Source organism: Phyllostomus discolor, chromosome 2 (genome assembly GCF_004126475.2).
Source record: "Phyllostomus discolor isolate MPI-MPIP mPhyDis1 chromosome 2, mPhyDis1.pri.v3, whole genome shotgun sequence".
Lineage (NCBI taxonomy): Eukaryota > Metazoa > Chordata > Mammalia > Chiroptera > Phyllostomidae > Phyllostomus > Phyllostomus discolor.
The window spans coordinates 19,519,741-19,538,245 of record NC_040904.2 but is presented as its reverse complement, the minus strand read 5'-3'; the positions used below and the strand labels follow the sequence as shown (position 1 = coordinate 19,538,245).

The 18,505-nt window shown below is 34.2% G+C and overlaps 1 long non-coding RNA gene across 2 annotated transcripts in view; it reads left to right on the top strand.

Moving 5' to 3' along the window:
* The window catches only part of LOC114491101, a 345,268-nt gene that overhangs the window by 288,200 nt on the left and 38,563 nt on the right, over nt 1-18,505 (top strand). Inside the window, exon 5 of one of the 2 annotated variants that reach the window (XR_004901239.1) lies at nt 3,471-3,531. This is a non-coding gene — a long non-coding RNA (uncharacterized LOC114491101). Of the gene's footprint in view, nt 1-3,470; nt 5,442-18,505 lie in introns of those variants that run through there. The other variant, XR_004901238.1, reaches the window with a different exon arrangement.

The window sequence follows — 18,505 nt, the reverse complement described above, 5'->3', positions numbered from 1 at the left end:
TGGACCCAGTTGCAGGGTTTTGTGTGGCCAGAGAGACAACTGGCTCTTCTCTCAGGGGACCACTCCGAGGGAGATCGCAGCAGTCCTGCATCCCCACTGTTGCTAGAGGATATTGTGTCCATGTAGTACAGAATCAGTACCACATAAAATCAGAGAGGAATAAAAAGCAAGAAGAATCTCTGAGCTTTCAAACCTTAGTGTGAGAAACTAAAACAAATGACCTGGGCTTGTTGCGTTTACTCATAAGGAAAACAGAGGAAGGGGTGCCTTAAACTCAGAAAACTTGCGAGTGTTCAGTCTCTTCATTTGAGAACCATTTGGGTGTGCTGTGAAACGAAAGTTCAGAGTAGGCATGTTCAGACCTTTATTTGCTACATTTAATAGGAAAGATTCCCCCACCCCACCCGCCCCCGAACTACAAGAAGCCAGAGTTTTCTGTGCAAACTGAAACAGGCGTTGCAAGAATCAGATTCACTTTGGACGACTCTTCACATTCCAAGTCATCATTGCATTAGGCAGCACAATTCCATCTCTGGTTGATGGGCAGAAAAAGTGGGCAGCTTGCCAGGTAGACGTTTCCATGACTCCCAGCCCCCAAAGGTGATGCGTTTTTTCAGCTAATTCAATGAAGAGTGGGCTGAACTTTGGGTCTAAACGAGACAATAGCTGCCTTCGCAGTATCAGCAGAATGGTTGATGGGAACGCACTCTACATTTGGCAGAGAATCATGTGACCTTCCGACTGGGATTTTGTGATGGTGCCAACGGAGACTTGGATAGCAGCAACCATCCTGAGTTTTTTCTTCTTTTCTAGCATTGCTCAGAAAATGGTGGATCTTAATACTTGACTTTAGCCAGGCTCAGCAAGCGACTGAGCTTTGAAGCACAACTTCGCCTTTATTCTGGGTTTTTGGCAGGCCACCAGGAGGCTGTCCCTTTCACGCCTGATAAATTCTGCTGCTTATCTCTAAGTAGGAAAAAAAAAGAAAAGAAAAATATAAACAGAATATTGAAGCATAACAAGTGAATCCTAAAACTGTGTGTATTTCGTTTTTTGGTGGTTGTTTTTTTGCCTTTTCTAACTGCTGATTTTTTTTAAATGTTAATACTCTTTCTGCTTGCTGAAGAATCCAAGTAGGTTTTTTTTTTCTTTTTTTTTCTTCTTCTCTTTTTTTTTTTTTTTTTTTTGGTTTATAATGAACAGGCATTTGAACTGGGCAAACAAGACGACAGCAGCAGTGAGCATGAGATCATTGCAGCAGTGTAGCAAACTGGCACCCTGCCTTCTCACCCTTTTGGTTCAGGAGACAAACGTGTGCAATCCTCATTTCTAAAGTCAGCACAGCCTGGAAGGATTCCTGGTCTCTCCCACCTTCTACCACTCTGCTGCCAGGGACAGCAAGGATTGGTGCAGCTTCTGCGCAGTGCTTTGTGCCTGGAATGCCGAAAAGGAGGAAAGAGAAGACAAGCGCCCGGGTCCTTTTTTCCAAGAAGTTACAAGAGCCCTGAAGAAAAAAAAAAATCAAAACCAAAAAACGGAGTATGTCCCATTCCATGCAACAGTGATGAAAAAAAAATGAGACGTTCCTGCTCAAAAACAAAAACAAACAAAAATCTAAACCAAAACAAACCAAAAAAAAAAAAGCAAACATTGGCTTGTATAACTACAGAGACATCGAGCTTTGTAAAGCAGCTTTGTAAGGCAACATAAGCAAATGAGCCTTCTTATTTTTATTATTTCAAAAATATGGCATAATTAGCAGTATATTGCACTTGGTGAAATCGCACCTTTCATATCAGGTACAACTTTTTTGTTGTTTCCTTTAAAACCTACTGTTATAGAAAAGAGAATCCTTGAACTTTCAGTTTACTCTTATTTAACTCGTCACCCACTTTACTCTTATTAACTTTTTTCTTTTACTCTCTTGCTCTAATCCTGCTTAGAATAGAAACTTAACTATAAATAGAAAATCTCTATGAAAAAGATGGTCTATGTTTTTATTTTTGTCAAACATAGAAGTTTTAGAAGGACATTAATATGTTATCTGTGCTTTTTTGTGTACAGTATTAGTTTTTGCTATCTAAGAAAAGTGAGTGTTTAGCCCTAATTGGTGAAGAAACACAATCTTTCATGTGCTGTGACTCATAATTTGAAATGTGAAAGAAACATTTTGAGCTTCTAAAAAAGGGTCATATTAGAATATGCATTAAGCTGCTGATACATAAAATTAGTTTGGGGGAGGTTATATTAAATAATTTACCAGGATTTCAGTGTCATCTAAATAGTGCTGAAAAGATCATGTTCTCCGTTGCTAAGTAGAAAAGAAGCTTGTTCCACGATAATACTCTCTTTTAAAGTATACTTTAAAAGAAAATATTTGTCTTAGAGCTGTTGCAGAGTGCTTTGGAAATATCCATTAGCTATTTTAGTGGAAAAAGTACATACAAACTTGTTTTAAGTTTCTAGCAAGATATTGGCTCAGCAGATAAGTGCATTGCGTTCTAATTATTATGTTTGTAGAATTAAATTGCTAAGGAATTTAAGCATTTTATAACAAACAAAACTCAGTTTTGCCTGAGTCAATGGGAAAGGATTAACAGATGTATTCCATGGATTTTAATTTTGACTAAAACTTTCTAAACATGTTTAAAAAATAAAATGCTTTGAAATATACAACATATAAATGAAAGCTATAATTTCATATTAAAAACTGAAGCTATAATATTTCATGAAAAGAATAAACTTTGAGCAAACTATTGTACTTCTAAAACCATATTTTATTATATTGAAAATACATTGGGTAAACAATGACTAAATATAGAACTGACGAATTATTTCTTTTTTGTTATTCTGTGAAGAGTTATAGGAAATCACAAATGCCCTGGATACTGATAACATTCAAATGAAACATTTTATTAAGTTTATGGTTTATTGTTCCCTAATTATTTAAAAAATAGCTCTCGTTTCTTTGTGCTGCCTCAGCTAATGGAACGTCAACTTGCACAGGCTTAATTAACATTTATAAACCTGTTTTCATGTTTCAAGATCCTTTAGTTGAAAAACATTATTTTAAACGTTATTTTTAGGAGTCATTAATCTCTACACTCTTAATTATCTTATTAAGCTCATGCCAAATCCGCATCTCTTTTCAGCTTTCACTAGTTCATTGTGCAAAACCTAGTCGCTTCCTTAACAGCCATGCCTCCTTTCACTTTCAAAACTGTTACTGTGAAAACACCACCAACCAAAATGAATGCATAAATGCAAACTATGAAACCACATTATATGTCATATGAGGAGCCTTGGGTGGGGCTCTATGACTCTTCCAAGCCTTTAAAAAATAGTTTAAAAGGTTTTGCCCATTTTCATATTGTTTTCTTCTCGGTCGTCTACCTTCATTCCCACCATCCTCCCAGATGCTCCTTCTGGACAGCAGTTGTCTGATATTTCTCCTTTTGTGGTTGTTTTAGGGAAAAACTTAACATGGATATGAGAAGTGAAGAAAGTGATCATAGGAGAAAATCACCTCAGGTAAAAATGAAAAGCAAAAGAACAATTAATATTTACATTTTTTTAAGAAAAAAACAATAATTTTGACTAGTTATAAGAATTCATTTCATATTATTTATGAATCTCGCTGTTGAAATTTTAGTTGGTGGTTGAGACTTTATTATGTTACCTGCCTCTGTGAAAACAATTTTGTTTGAGTGTGTGAGCAGTATATGGTTTGAGTCACTTTGAATAAATATCTGTATATCCATACATATGACATAGATGAAGTACGGTTGCACTGAAAGTTATTTAAGAAAAAGAAAAGGTGTATTTTATCAGTTCTTGTGACATAAAAATGTAAATTAAATTTGGCAAGGTGGAAGAATAAAGTCTTTTTTTTTCTTTTAAACATATGATCTAATAAGACAATGAAACCAAAATAGACATTTTTTTAGTTACAATAAAACCCAAAATATATGCCACCTTTTATTTCACATCTAAATTTGTGAATTTATGTTGAAATATTTTTACTATAATTGAATGCATGAATCTTGAATGTTGATAATTTGGAAACAAATAATGGTGAAAATTATGATGACCAAATTTTGTACATAAAGTCTATAAAACACATATTATTTCAAAACATGAAAATGCATAGTGATTTGTATGTGGTACTACTGTTTTTAACAGTGAAGGTATAATTGAAAAATGCTAAATATTGTCGTTATGAGTGAAACAATTCACGATTGTACAAGTTATAATTTTGTTGCTGTTGAATTTTCAATCTTAAAAAACATGTATGTGGCTGGCTTTATATTTATTCTTGTGTGTTTGTCCATGGTCTGGTGATTTAAGTATTTTTGATTATTTTTTTTACCCAACCTGTTGACCAGATAAGAGATGTATGTAGCCATATATTATGTTTTAAGTATATCATTTTTGAAAAATAAATTTAACTATATGGAGTATGAGAGATGATAATCCTCTTTGATGAAATAAATCCAGAGTATAAATGTTAGTGCTCAGTAGACATAATAATGCTATTAATGTGATGAAGTTTAGTTTTCTATTATTTATTGATTCAAATATTGTTAATTTCAGTGTTGTTCTAACTATAGGCAGCTATGTATATATTGAGGACTTTTAAATAACTTCCTTCGGTACTCTGCCCAGTTAACAAGATTTCATTTGTTTTATGAGAAAGTTATATGTTACCAATTCCTTGAAACCACTAACCGAGGTTTTATAAGAATCAGAACAAACACAGTGTTACTCTTACACAATTAGCTTAATAGTTAATTTGGTCTTAATTATAGGCTCGTAACACTACATTCATGCCTCACAATTACATAATTCATACATGCATGTATGGATTATTTTTTTCTTTTACAACTCATTGTTAATTAGAATAGTGTAATTCTAAAATACTATTAAAACAGAAGTAATCTGTGGAAAATCTTTCAATCTAGTATTTTTTAAATTCTTATGTATATGAACCTTCATTTAGTTTAGAATATTTTTGAAGGCCTTTAACTGGGAGTATGCATACTTAGAGCATTTCAGCATTTAAAATATTTATATGAAAGGATTGATATTATTGTTCTCATCTCCTAAGTTCATCAGATATTTGCAATACATTCTGCTTTAATAAGGAGCCCATGTGAGATGTCGCCCATTGGCATAAACCCGTAGATCCGATCTTGTGGTGAAGTGGACCGCACAAGCTCGCTTCTATGGGTCTGTGTCAGTGCGGTTAATCTGGCAAAGTGCTGTACACCAGGCTGTTAGATAATATTTCAGCCAAACTCTGGTAAAACTCCAGTTGATTACTTTCGAAGTAGTTGTATTTTCCTTTGTTTTTTTAATGTGTATATTAATCCTCATCTGTCTTAGAGGGCAACTGTTGCCCACTCGGGAGAGTTCAGGGAATAGCCATTCAAGTCTGAATGCACGGATAGTAAATTGCTTAAGAAACTTGGATTTTTTTTATAGCAAGGTATGAACCAAGATCTGAATAGATACTGTTCAGAAATGTCAATTCTTATTACAAGTGGTTAGTGCACCTCATCAACTTCGATAAGAAAATTAAAGGCAATATTTGGATTTATGTGTTACTTTTAAACCCTCTTCTCTTGAAAAATGAAGCTGAATGCTATAGACTTTTAACACTATTAATTACTAGTACAATTATGCCAAGAGAAATGTCAGAGGATGTTTCGTTTGACCTATGCTAGAAACCCAAGAGGTTAGGATAGTCCTAGTAGACACAAATTAAGTTAATTGGTAAAATGTTAGAATATTATATCTACATCCTTGCCAAGCCCTTAGGTGTATGGCCGCCATATTTGGAGGAGCTGACTGAAGATATGATAAGGAATTTGAAGCCACAGTGGAAGCTGTGTGCATCCGGGTTGAGGTAGTAGGTTGTATGGTTTAGAGTTATACCCTGGGAGTTAACTGTACAACCTTCTAGCTTTCCTTGGAGCACACTTGAGCCATCGAGGAATTCTTCATCACTTTAATCTGAACGAGCAAATTTCTGTGTGAAAAGGTAATGTGTCATGAGTATTTTGAATAATCTGAGTCTTTATTACATTAAAATGATATTTTTGTTCCTAAATAATAGATTACTCCATTTACATCTACTTATGACACTGGCAAGATGGTATTCCTAATAGGTTGTAACTCAGTGATCAAATATTTTTAAAAACTGGTGGGTAGTTACTGAAACTGCATTAATATTGCAGCTTTTTTCATACACAGACTCAAAAAATTTGGCACTTAATTTTGTGCACTGATCATTGTTCTTTATATTTTTATTGGCTACTTAGACCCTACAGTAAAAAAAAAAAAAAAGTCTGCCAGTGTCAATGACTTCCCCAGCACATTGCCTGAATCTATCTTATGACACATCACTTTTTCCCTTATGTTATGCTAAGTGCTTGTTTATTTTTTCCATACTAGACTGTAAGCCCCATGAGGGCAAAGTCCATGCTTTATTTTTCATTGTATCCCCTGCAATGCCTCATGCATAATAAGAACTAAATTTTTATTGGATGAATGAATGGAGTGTAAGAACTCTCTCTGTGATGATTTCTATTTCTATATGTGATTGAATGACAACAGTGGTCACAAATCTGTTGTTTTTATTTGTTCTAAAATTTCCCCAAATTTAATTCCAAGACTGTACTGATTCAGTAATATACTTGACTTATTTCTTGACTGGATCCAGTGGACCCACTGGATTTCAGTGGGTTCACTCATCCTAGACATAAAATTTTAAAATTAGGAATGCTTTTTATCTAGAATAAAAACAATAGAATGAATTCATTTTTATTAATAAGTTTATATAGTTTATAACCCTAAATTTAGATTGTGCATATTTCTTTTGAAGTTTCAAATTCCTTAATTTTCAGATGAATGTTTTTTATCTCAATATCAATTTTAAAATTAGCTTTTTGTATTCTGTATACTTCTCTTATCTACTATCCTTTATATTTATATAGCTGTATCTGTTGAGTAAAGCAAAACATACTAAACCAGAATCATGTCAAAAAAATAATAAATAAGTACATCAAGTATGATGTGAAGTTGGGATCACATTTGTGTTTGAAGGAAAGGCACCTACATTATTATGTCTGTAGAAAGCAAATGGGTCTCTTTGCAATTTGTTAACTTGCTATCAACGTTAGTGGCAGTGAATTGTATAATTTATATAAAGAGGCTAGTTTATGTAGATCATCTTTCAGTCACATAAATAGTTGTCGATATTAGAACTAATTTAAACTCCAAGCATGAAACATTGAATACATAAAAAAAAATTTGTAGATACAAATACACACTTGTATTTTAAAAACCATAAGACCTTGTCTATGTGTTGATGAGCTTTCTAGATAACAACACTCTGGCATTCAGAATATTCAGGGTTTAGAATTTACCAACAATGATAGTGAAGAAGGAACCTTTGAGTCACCAACAGGAAGAACACATGCACCTTAGAAAGCCAAATGCCAATGGCTTCAAGCAAAATTAGTTGACTGGTAGGCAGAAGTTCAAGACTAATAGTCTCTAAGAAAGAAGAGGCTTTTTAGGGACTAATTAAGAGACCATGGACAAGGAACAGGAGACATAGACAAAGACTGAGAGAGACAGAATGGAGAGATGAAAACAACAAGACAGTGGCTTCTAGCAAAGAGAAACAATGACATGTCTAATGGTAACTGTTCAACACAGAGGTGGAAGAAACAGACAACTGAGTGGTAAACAATGAAATCTTCGTGGATAGCATAACCCATGAAAGCTAGGGTACCTTTCTTGTGGGTGAATGTATTTGTGTGTATCCCAATACTCAGTGTATCGAGTTGGAGACCAAGTTGTTTAGACATTGATGGCCCAAACAGAATACTATTGCCAATAAATGCCTGTTTCCATGCAGTGCAATAACATATATCACAGAAATCCACTGTGATGTGTATTATAAAGGATAATCTCATAAACATACTATGATAAATGCATAATATCATGGTCTCTCATCCACTGTATCTAAAGTGAACCTGTGTTATAGAAGAATGGCTGAAAAATGGCAACAATGTAGCTCTGACTCATTGTGTTAGTCATACAGAAATCATAACAATTCTAAAAGGTGGAGGGTATAATTAGCCTCAATGAAGAAAATAGGGTGAGAATACTACATTGGAAGAACTATGTTTTCACTAGTGATTAATACTAAATTTCATGCTTCTAGCTACTGGGATTATTTAATTTACTATAAATTTATGAAAACGACATTAAATGGCAAATGCACAAATTGAAAAGACTCTTTTTTAAAAAAAAATAAGATCCAGGATCATTGCTAATGTCTGCATCTAGAAATAGTTAAATTTGGGTCTAAGAAACCATAGGGAAATGTTGTGTATAAGAGGTTAAAATTCAATGAAGGAGGAACTACGTGGATTCAGTTATTCCTTTAAGAATTTTCAGTGATCATATTTTACTGTATACCAGGGTTTCCACATTTGGTGACAAAGGAAATGTAAAAATTTAGGAAGCAATTAAATATCAGTAAATCATACTCTACTGAACTAATATCTCTTGATATTTGGGGACCCTAAACTGCACATATATCTTTATGTTTGTAGTGGCTGACTTACCTTAAATGCTTTGGGAATGAAGCAGGAAGTAGTTCGAGGGGGAAGGAAGGAAAGGGGCAGCGGAAGAAATGAAGGGAGGGAAGAATGAAAGGCAAAGAAGACCAGTTGCAAAGCAATTGAAAATGCCTTACCAGAAAAGCCTAATTTAATTCCTAATATTATGAACTAAATTGGCCAAAGTAACTATGAGGAAATCAGATAAATTACTTGGCAATTGGACTGAGTCTCCTTGAAAACAATCCAGCAGTATGTGAACTGTTATTAGATAAATGAGTCCCTCTCTGTAAATAATCATTTTGTTTCTACTAGTCCCTATTATCAAAGGCTGACTAGTGAGCATAGGTGATCCCCCAAGATTTTCCGATGATGTGACACAGAACTCGAACACCCTGAGCGTTATTTCACACCCACACCTCGTTTCTCTTCAACAGAACCTAGGAATAATTCTGAGGTCACCAATTTTGACTACACCCATACCAGCCCCCTAAAACCAAGATCCCTAGAGAATGCCTATGAGAGATTATTAGGTGAAGGCTCTGGCATTTCAAAATAGCATTTATCTCTTACTTGCTTACTAATATCTACCATTCACTACTCCTTCCAAACAAACCCACTACTTGATAATATGTTCTTCAAGATTCTTATATATCACCTCTCTATCCAAGAAGCCTTTTACTCTTTCTCTAAGAGGGACTTTCTCAGTTTTGAATCCTTATAGATCTTGCACCTTTTATATTTATGGAGTTTTTCTAACTTCCATGAATATTAAGTACATGTATCCAAAAGTGAATGTGATTCACCTTTGGGTATGTGTACCTCCTGCAATGTACATACCTTTTTTTAACTGTTGGATTGAGTTTAACTTTAGATCATTTATGGGCAATGGTGAGATACTATATGCAACTTAAAATAAGCAGTGATTCATCAGTCTTAAGTCACATATTTGAATGTGATTTATGAAACACCAATCTATTATTTATAATAAATATAAACTCCATGTATACACAAATATCTGTCTTTTTCAAAGCTCATGACTCTTTCCACAGTGCTCAGCTTATAGGATGAAATCAAGAACTGTTTGGTGAAGGAACAAGAAAAGTTAAATGAAATAAAAACAGTATGTGATACAGTGGAGCCATTCTACATTTAAGTGGATTTCTTCAAACTTTAAACATTTAGAGTTTAAAAGAAATTAGAAATATCACTTTTAACTTTTTAGAAATCTGTTAGATGGTGGTTCTGGATTTTTAGGTTGGCATTGTTTTGTGTGTGCCTTTATTTTTTAACCTCACACTATGCTATGTGAGATGTGTAAGTTAAATAAACTACCCATATTTCTTCCCTACATCTGAGTACCCTGATCCATTCTATTCTCTTCACTCTAATCTCTTCCTTGACTCCAATCATATTGAGTCTTGTGTTTCCCATTACTTTTTATGTGCTTAGACAATAGGTAATAAAGTTAGATTGTAAGCTGTATAATTCATGTGTACTTCTACTTACTATGCATTTAAGTCATACTTGATTAAAATTAAAAATAAAATCTAGATTTATGAATTGTAAGAACCTTAGAGATCAACTGGCCCATTTTCCAGATGACCAAACTGAGTATTTCATGATCTTGCCAGGGTCAATCCACTAGTATGTACTCAGCCCAGATTTCTGTTCAGATCAATAATCTACCCAAGACAAAATATTTTATGTTTCCTAGCAACAGATTTTCAAGTAGTTTTCAATTGGTATCAATAGGCTCTTGAGTCGTGTCATTAAACAAATTTTAATTGATTGAAATGAGATAAAGTTTTATTTTGGAAAAACTACAAATAACAAAGTAATTTATTATTAGATTCAAGTATGATAGCTATATTATTAATTTTATTTAGAATGAATTCTGTATGCCTATAGTTCTTTCAAGTACAAGTACAGTCTTATTCTTCCAGGCATACCAAGACACTTCTTTACCCTCTACTCCCACTGTGATTCATCTCCTTCTTCCAGAACTGTTTTCTATGGGAGAGCAGTATGGTCTAGCAGTTGGTGAAGTATCATAAGTAAAAAAGGGGATAAGTTCGAATTGGTAACCTGTTAGTACTGTGTTGCTTAGGAGAACAAAAGGTAACATAAAATGCTAACCATAACTTACTAGACTTAAGAACTCAACTGCACGTCCCCCTTGAGATATGCAAGATATAAGTACATACGAGGGATCATGAACATAAATGACTTCAGGGTCTAGGCAGTGTAGTAAGATGGACTTCAGGACAAAAGGAAGCAATGGGGACTGTGATTGAACAAGGTAGGCATACTCACTCACTTTCAAGATATGTCAACATGACTTCTTCAGTTCATCTAAATTAGGCCCTTAATAAGGGCAGCCAGTTTTCCATTTTGAAATGAAGGTATCACATAGTAAAGCAAAGCTTCAGTAAGCCTGTTCTTTTGATGAAACTAACAGCATTTTTACAGTGAAGTTGATAATTTGGAGAATCTGTGATATACCCAATAATTCCAAAGTGTATAAAAAGGATAAATTCTTATACACATGTGTTGCTATTATTTTAATAGATGTGTATGATGTGTATAGATGTGTATGATGTGTATGATCCATGAGAGTATAAATATTTTATTGAATTATCTGACTAATGAAAAATATTCATTGGTCAAGCAATACCTACCAATTGCAATGTTATTTTGATGCTATTTTAATGAAACAAATGTAGCAGTAGTAATTATAGTAGTCCTAACAGTAATGTGTAGTTTTAGGTTTCCATTTGAATCTAAATCTCAATGCACAAAACAAAAAATGTTCTTATAGTTCTTATATCTCAACTAGTTAATGCTACAGACAGATGAATAGATAGCATTTTCAAGTGAGAAAAATCTAAAGGCTGTATAAGGTGAACACAAAGTTCAAATGTTCTCATCTCAGTATAAAGTCTTACACAACTTCATAGAGTTCAAGAGAGCCAATAACTGGTATTGTTGTTAATTATATCTTATTTTGTTATAATTAAAGGACCAGTTATGCTTAAATCTAGAATTAGATCAGGTTTGTATCCATCAATTTTTAATATAATTTAATCTGATGAACTTAAATTTGGCAAGTAAAAATGATACAATCAATTATGGAAACACTGAGTTTATAATAAAAAAGACATGTTTGCAATTTTGCTATGTGTTGTGCAAACATTCCTATTTGATATAATTGGAATCAGTCATTGATCAATTAATCCACAATGATTTTTGAAGAACAGATCTTAAAACTTAATATATACATACAATGCATATTTTGTTTAAATTTTAAAATTTAATTATGTACCCAGTTGCCAGGATTCTTATCGAAGTCATGAAATATTTTTATAATGTAATTTATGCAATAATTTTTCAAATAAAATAATAGATAGCTAAATTTAAGGTATTTTTCACTTGTGATTGTGTTTATTTTTTATTAAATCTTTATTGTATTTGTTGCCATTGTCATTTAGTTCCATTATACCCCCTTCTCCCCTGCAATCCCCAGTCTGTTGTCCATGTGCATGAGTCCTTTTTACTTTTTGCTCTATCCTTCCATCCCCCAACTCTCCGACTAGCTGTCATCTGCTGTTTATCTATGAGTCTGTCCCCCAGATATTTTTGAGTTTGGGTTGCTGTTCACAGATCTTAGTCACTTTTCTTTCTGTAAATCCCATAATGCATCATCTATGAATTATAATTTTTGTTGCTTCATAAATGTCTTTAAGGACAAATCTAATATAAAGAAACCTGAGAGCAAAACCCTATATTTTCTATGTTTTTTTCTAATTTTTAAAGTTGTCTTAACTACATCAAACTCATTAGGATTTTTTTAAAGGACTGAATTTCAAAAATTTCCATGTGTAGAACATCTCTTATTCTTTTTATACTTGTATTTAAATTGGTTTACATAATACTTAATTACATTATACAATTTCATATTGACCCCGCTGGCATAAACTAGTATGGGAACAGATGTAAATGACTGGCTACCAGAAAGTATACAAATCACTTGTTTGGAGCAGAAATACTTGGGTGTTCTAGAACTTTCTAAGGTGATAAAATATACTCTGCATTGCCCTAACAGTATCCACTAGCCACCTGTGGTTATTGAGCATTTGAAATGTGGCTAGTGTGACTAAAGAACTGAATTTTAAATTTAGCTAATTTTAATTAAAATGTACATAGTTATGTGTTTTGTGTTTTGTATCTAGTGTATTGGACAGCATAATGCTGGAGATGAGCTCTCATGCAGTGGGCAAGCTGGGGCATCTGTTGAAAATGTCAGATAACCTGTAAGGTGGTGAATGGTTAAGAGTACTTCTGTAGTTGAATTAAGATTTAGGGGGCAATAGCTTAGGAAACTGTTAACTGATTTGAAATTCAGCAGGTTTTGTTTTATTGTTTTTTATATGTTTATTTTGGTTGTATTTGAGTATAGATTTAGTTTGATGGAATTTTAGAACTTTACTCAAAAGAAGGAAGCCAAAACATTGGGAACTACAGAGGTTTGCAACTCCTTCTGAAGCATTCAGTCAACACAAACCTAGTTAGAAAGTAATGACACTGCTTTTCATTTGGGGGGAAAAAGTTGTTAATTAAGAGCATAGATCCATTAGAGCCATAAGATGAACATGCTGAGAGTCTCTTGGCCCTTTGAAAATACTCACAGAACTTTAAATGCCTGTGCATGTGTTTATTTTTCTGAGGAAGATGTTCCAGCTCTTGTCAGTTTTTCTTAGGAGTCCATGATTCTTCAAAAATGACAGCATGGATGGAACTGGAGAATATTATGCTAAGTGAAATAAGCCAGTGAAAGGCAAATGACATGATCTCACCTATAAGAGGAGAGGAATCTAATGAACAAAATTAACTAATGAACTAATTAACTCACTAACTTCCATACCAGAATCACAGGTATGGGTACCTGGAACAGACTGACGGTGACTAGAGGGGAGCAGGGAGGAGGATAATGGTGGGAAGCAGGGGAAGGCACCAGCTCAATAGCATGTGTGAGTGACCCACGGACATGGACAACAGTGTGGGAATTCACTGTGGGGGTGGGGTGTGACGCGGGGAGGAGGGCAAAGGGGGGAAAGTTGGGACAACTATAATAGAAAAACAATTTTAAAATCTTTTTTTAAAAAGCAATAACTGCATTTGGGTTCCTGTTTAATACTTTTTGAGGTACCAGATGTAGTGCACTTGATAGCATTGAAAGCCTTCTCTTACAAATATTGTAAATCCTGTCTATCCGTCTATCAATCTATCTAATGATGCATTGATCCACATACACATTTCAAATAAATATGTAGTTTATTTATATAATTAAATTTGTAAAATTTTATTTAAATGTACAACATATAATATATATGTAATTTAATTAATTATATATGTAATTTAACTAATTGGCTAAAACTCTGAAACATGGTAGAGAAGAGAAAGAATAGCTTAATTCCTTGGAAAGATTCAATAAAATGGGAAAAAACACTGTCATATTAAATTCGAATATTCAGTTGTAAATATTAGAAAAGATCATACAAATATAGACTGAAAAATCTCTCAGTTTACTATACCTGCGCCGTTAGTTTTGTTTATAAATGACGGGGCCTATTGAAGCGGTACATTATGGGTCTGATTTACATAACACACAGAGACTGACACTAGTTCCACGCTCAGTGGGAGGATTTGTCTCACATGAGAAAACTGGAAAAGTTAGAAAATTGCACTCATTTGTTTCAAGAAAAATTAAAGATATATATGTTTTAATGTATTTTTATGTCTCCCTTACTAACTAATATTTTTGTGTAATCCGTTAACTGTTGATCCCAGACATATCAGGTAGGCTGACTTCAACTGTGACAGTGTTAATCCTCTTTCCAATGTGAGAGCACCATAGTCAGGGGTTTGTATAGTTTCCTACAACCACATGCGTGAAACTGAAATAAATGTGTCTTACACCCAAAGGACTTGATTCCAACTACAGAGGCTCAGCCACTTGAAAGCAGTAGGTACACACAGTAAAAGTTTAAAAGTGAGACTTACTCTATTTAGAATTAAGCGTCCAGCGTCACTAGGCAAAACTTCCTAGACCAGTGTTTCTTTTCATTTAGAGATCCATGCAACAAAAAGCCAATGAGCTCTTTTCTGCTTCTGATTTTTCAAAACATAGAATAGCATGTTGCCCGGCCTGCCTGACAAGAGCAAATACGTTTATTTCAAACTGGGAATTTTTCAGCTCAGGGTGGTAAAATGTTTATTTGATGATAAACATTGAGCTACATCTATCTATTATGTAATGATCACTTCTGTTTTTAAAGTCTAAGTGTTTCAAAATATGTGAGTACCATAAGCAGACTACTTGAGATTAACTGACTGGTATTTCAGAAACGTCCGACGTTGTTCCTTATATGATTGATCTAGGGACTCAGTACAGACCTTATTTTCTGTTTTTTTCTCCTCCTCTAATAATATTAGCTTGACACTGCTTATTATTCACTGCCTTGCTCTGGGTTTTAAGGCCTCTTAGAACAGTGGTTCTCAGCTTTATTGTTTGAGGACATGAAGAGAGAGGGGACAGTGTGGCGGTAGGTGGGAGTAGTTGGGGAAAGTCCTCAGTATTACTCAGATTTTATGTCTGCGTGGGCCCACATTCCAATAGGCATTGTTTTGTGTCATGATTTCAGAGGCCTCAGAAAGGTCCCCCTGCTCCAAAATATCTTGGACTTTCACTGCACATTAAACTTAGCATCTGAATGTTGACCAGCCCCCACTCCCCAGTCATGCAGAGACTGCACGCCAGCCCTGCAGTCAGGCACACCTGAATCCACAACAAATGTGTCAACCACGACTACAAAAGCTGATCTTTTCATCAGTGCTGTGTGACTTTCATCTGTAAAATGAGAATGATGACACCAGTATTACAAGATTTTTGTGAGGATTAAAAGATTTTATTTATACTGCACTTAGCAAGCATGGTGCCTAGTAGATACAGTTGAAAAAGATATAATTATTAGGAACATCATTGCATGTATTAAATGGTGCAGTGTATGGTTTACTTATTAAATGGCCCACGGACCCAGTGCTGTGGAATGTACATAGGCAGTGGCAGCCACCGGAAACACTAGAAGGAGGCTATTTCTTTTGAGACCTCCACCTTGATTCCTGAATGTCAGGGCTTTGCTGCCTGGATTTGCTATTTTGAATAAACCACATTTCAAATGTTCTTCTCATTGTCAGATCGTGGGAAACAAGAGGTCTCACCTTTTCCTCTCAAAATGGTAGTCCTTCTTCATACATCTAAAGTTAAATATTTTCCTTTTGATAATCATTTTATTTTGAAAGCATAAGAAATTTGTCACCAATGTTTGTGTACGAGTAAAGTGATCAATTGCTTGAGTGCCTTAGTTTTCTCATCTGTAAAAAAAGGGATAACATTTGCTTCCTGCTGTCTTTCTCTAGACTCTTGAGAAAATAAAAATATATAAGGTTAAAAAAGAAAGAAAGAAGATATCAGCATTCCCACAAATAGAAAATTAACCCATTTAAACTTATCCACAAGAAATTTTATAAACAGATTTCCAGGGGGGGAGAAGTAACAAAGTATTTTTAAATTGTTCATACGCAGGAAGAAAACATCTCTATCAATCTCTCAGTACCTCTCCTCGTCTCTGTCTCTCTCTCTGTGTCTTTCTCTGCCTGTGTGTCTCTTCCTCTCTTCCCTTCTCTCTCTCGTGTTCTTTGATCCTGCTATTTCTACTGCTTAACATTTTGCATTTCACTTTCCATTGCTACATACAAGTTTCTTTTTTAAACCGAGCCAAGTGCCTAAAATAAATATCTATATGTAAATGGTAAATAAGTAGTATATATATATATTTACTAGATAAACAAATGAATTACTGAATTAAATAAATTAATGAGGACTACAGAAATGTAGAGTGTAGTTCACATGTAACTGGAAAGTATTAGCTTCAGTATAATGAACGTGCTAATCGTTGGCCTTCTTGGTCATGGGGTGCCCTAGGAAGCGTGGTCAGTCCTCTAAGTTCTGCTTAACAGGTTCCTTTCTTAAAGTCGATCTTTTCCTTATGAGAAAGGGCAGCACAGCATGCCGGTGTGACGAGACTGACTTACATTAAACATTTCTTAAAGAAAAGTGGGTGCATCTCTCTGTTTCAGAAGCAACTTGATTTTTTAGTCTGTAGAAACTGAATTCACTTTATCTTGGAGTGAAAGCATTTTCAGTAATTTTATTGTAACCAATTTTCATTTTAGGGAATAGACAGAAGGTTTTTGAACTGGGTTTACAAGTTTGTGAGATTTTGAACATGGTTCTTTTTCTCCCTTTCTGCATGCTGGATGCAGTACTACATATGTGAGGGCGTTGGGTGCTTTCCCAAAACAGAATCACCTATAGAGAAGGAGTGTCATAGGCAGCTAAAGTTCAATGGCATAATGTACCTAGGGCTTGATTCCCATTAACTACTGCGTTGATTCTGTCCCACAAATGTACATAAAGGCCACCCCTTCTTCCTAGGTCCTGAATGTGGGCTTAAATACTCTCTAGGAAATAGTATCTTTACCTCCTTCATCCTAAGTACCTATTGTTACCTTTATGGTAGTGTCAGAAATGTCACGAGCTGGGATAGTGACCTTGCCCTGCCCATTTTCAAGTGCTTATTATTTTACTTATGACTGTCAGAGTTGTATGGCTTTCAGAGTAGGTCTTTTCAAATCTGGTGCATGATCATTAGGTGCAGGGAAGGTAGACCTTCTTCCTTTGCTTAGATAATTGCATTATAAAGCATGGGCTTTAGAAAGAGGGCTACCAGATTAAGCAAATAAAAATATGGACGCCCAGTTAAATTTACATTTCAAATAGACAATGAATAATTTTTGAGTATCCCTATGTTTACTATTCCATGTTATTTTTGTTGCTTAATCTGAAATTCAGATTTGACTTCACGATCTGTATTTTTATTTGGCAATTCTTTTTAGATAGTATTTTCCATATTAAAGTGTCTTATCCTATTTCTCCATATATGCTCCACTCACATTAAATAAAGGAATAGAAGTTAATAAAGGAAACAGAATAAGATTTATCCATGAAATGTTTGGGAAAAGCATATAAAATTAATATAATATTTTGTATTATAATAATAGAAAATTGGAGATAAACTTTGCAAATGTTAGGATTATGTAAAATAACTATTAGGTCATATTAGTTAACATGATTTAAGAAAGTAGTTTAGTAAATGACATCTAACAAATGGAAGCCAATTCATAATATCAGCTTAAATTCAGGGAATTAAAAATTTGCTGTAATGTTAAAGCCACATCACCTGTTGCATTTTGTGATATTTTAAGCCATCTTTGCATTAGTTATGACAGGTTCTTTTGAGAGTCTGGAGGGAAAATTTTCCATCAAATGATCATTCTGGTTAAAACAATTTTACTTCTGAGTTAATATAAATAAAGCATTGCTTGCTTTTCACATGATCTGTTGCTATGAGTTATTTTAGGTTCCTAGTTAGCTTTTGAAGCATCAATTTCCATCACAACATAATTTTTATACTTATAACCTGTGCTGTGTATGTTTTTGCCCTAGACTTGGCTGAATATTTTTTCTTTTTTTTTTTTTTTAATTTTCTTTTGTTTTTCAATTAAATTCATTGGGGTGACATTGGTGAATAAGATTCTATAGCTTTCAAGTGTACATTTCTTTGAGACATGATCTGTACCTTGCACTGTGTGCCCAGCATCCACCACCCCTCTTCCCTGTATTAACCCCCACCCCCTTCCCTCTGGTAATCACCGTACTGTTGTCTGTGTCAATGTGTTTTAGTTTT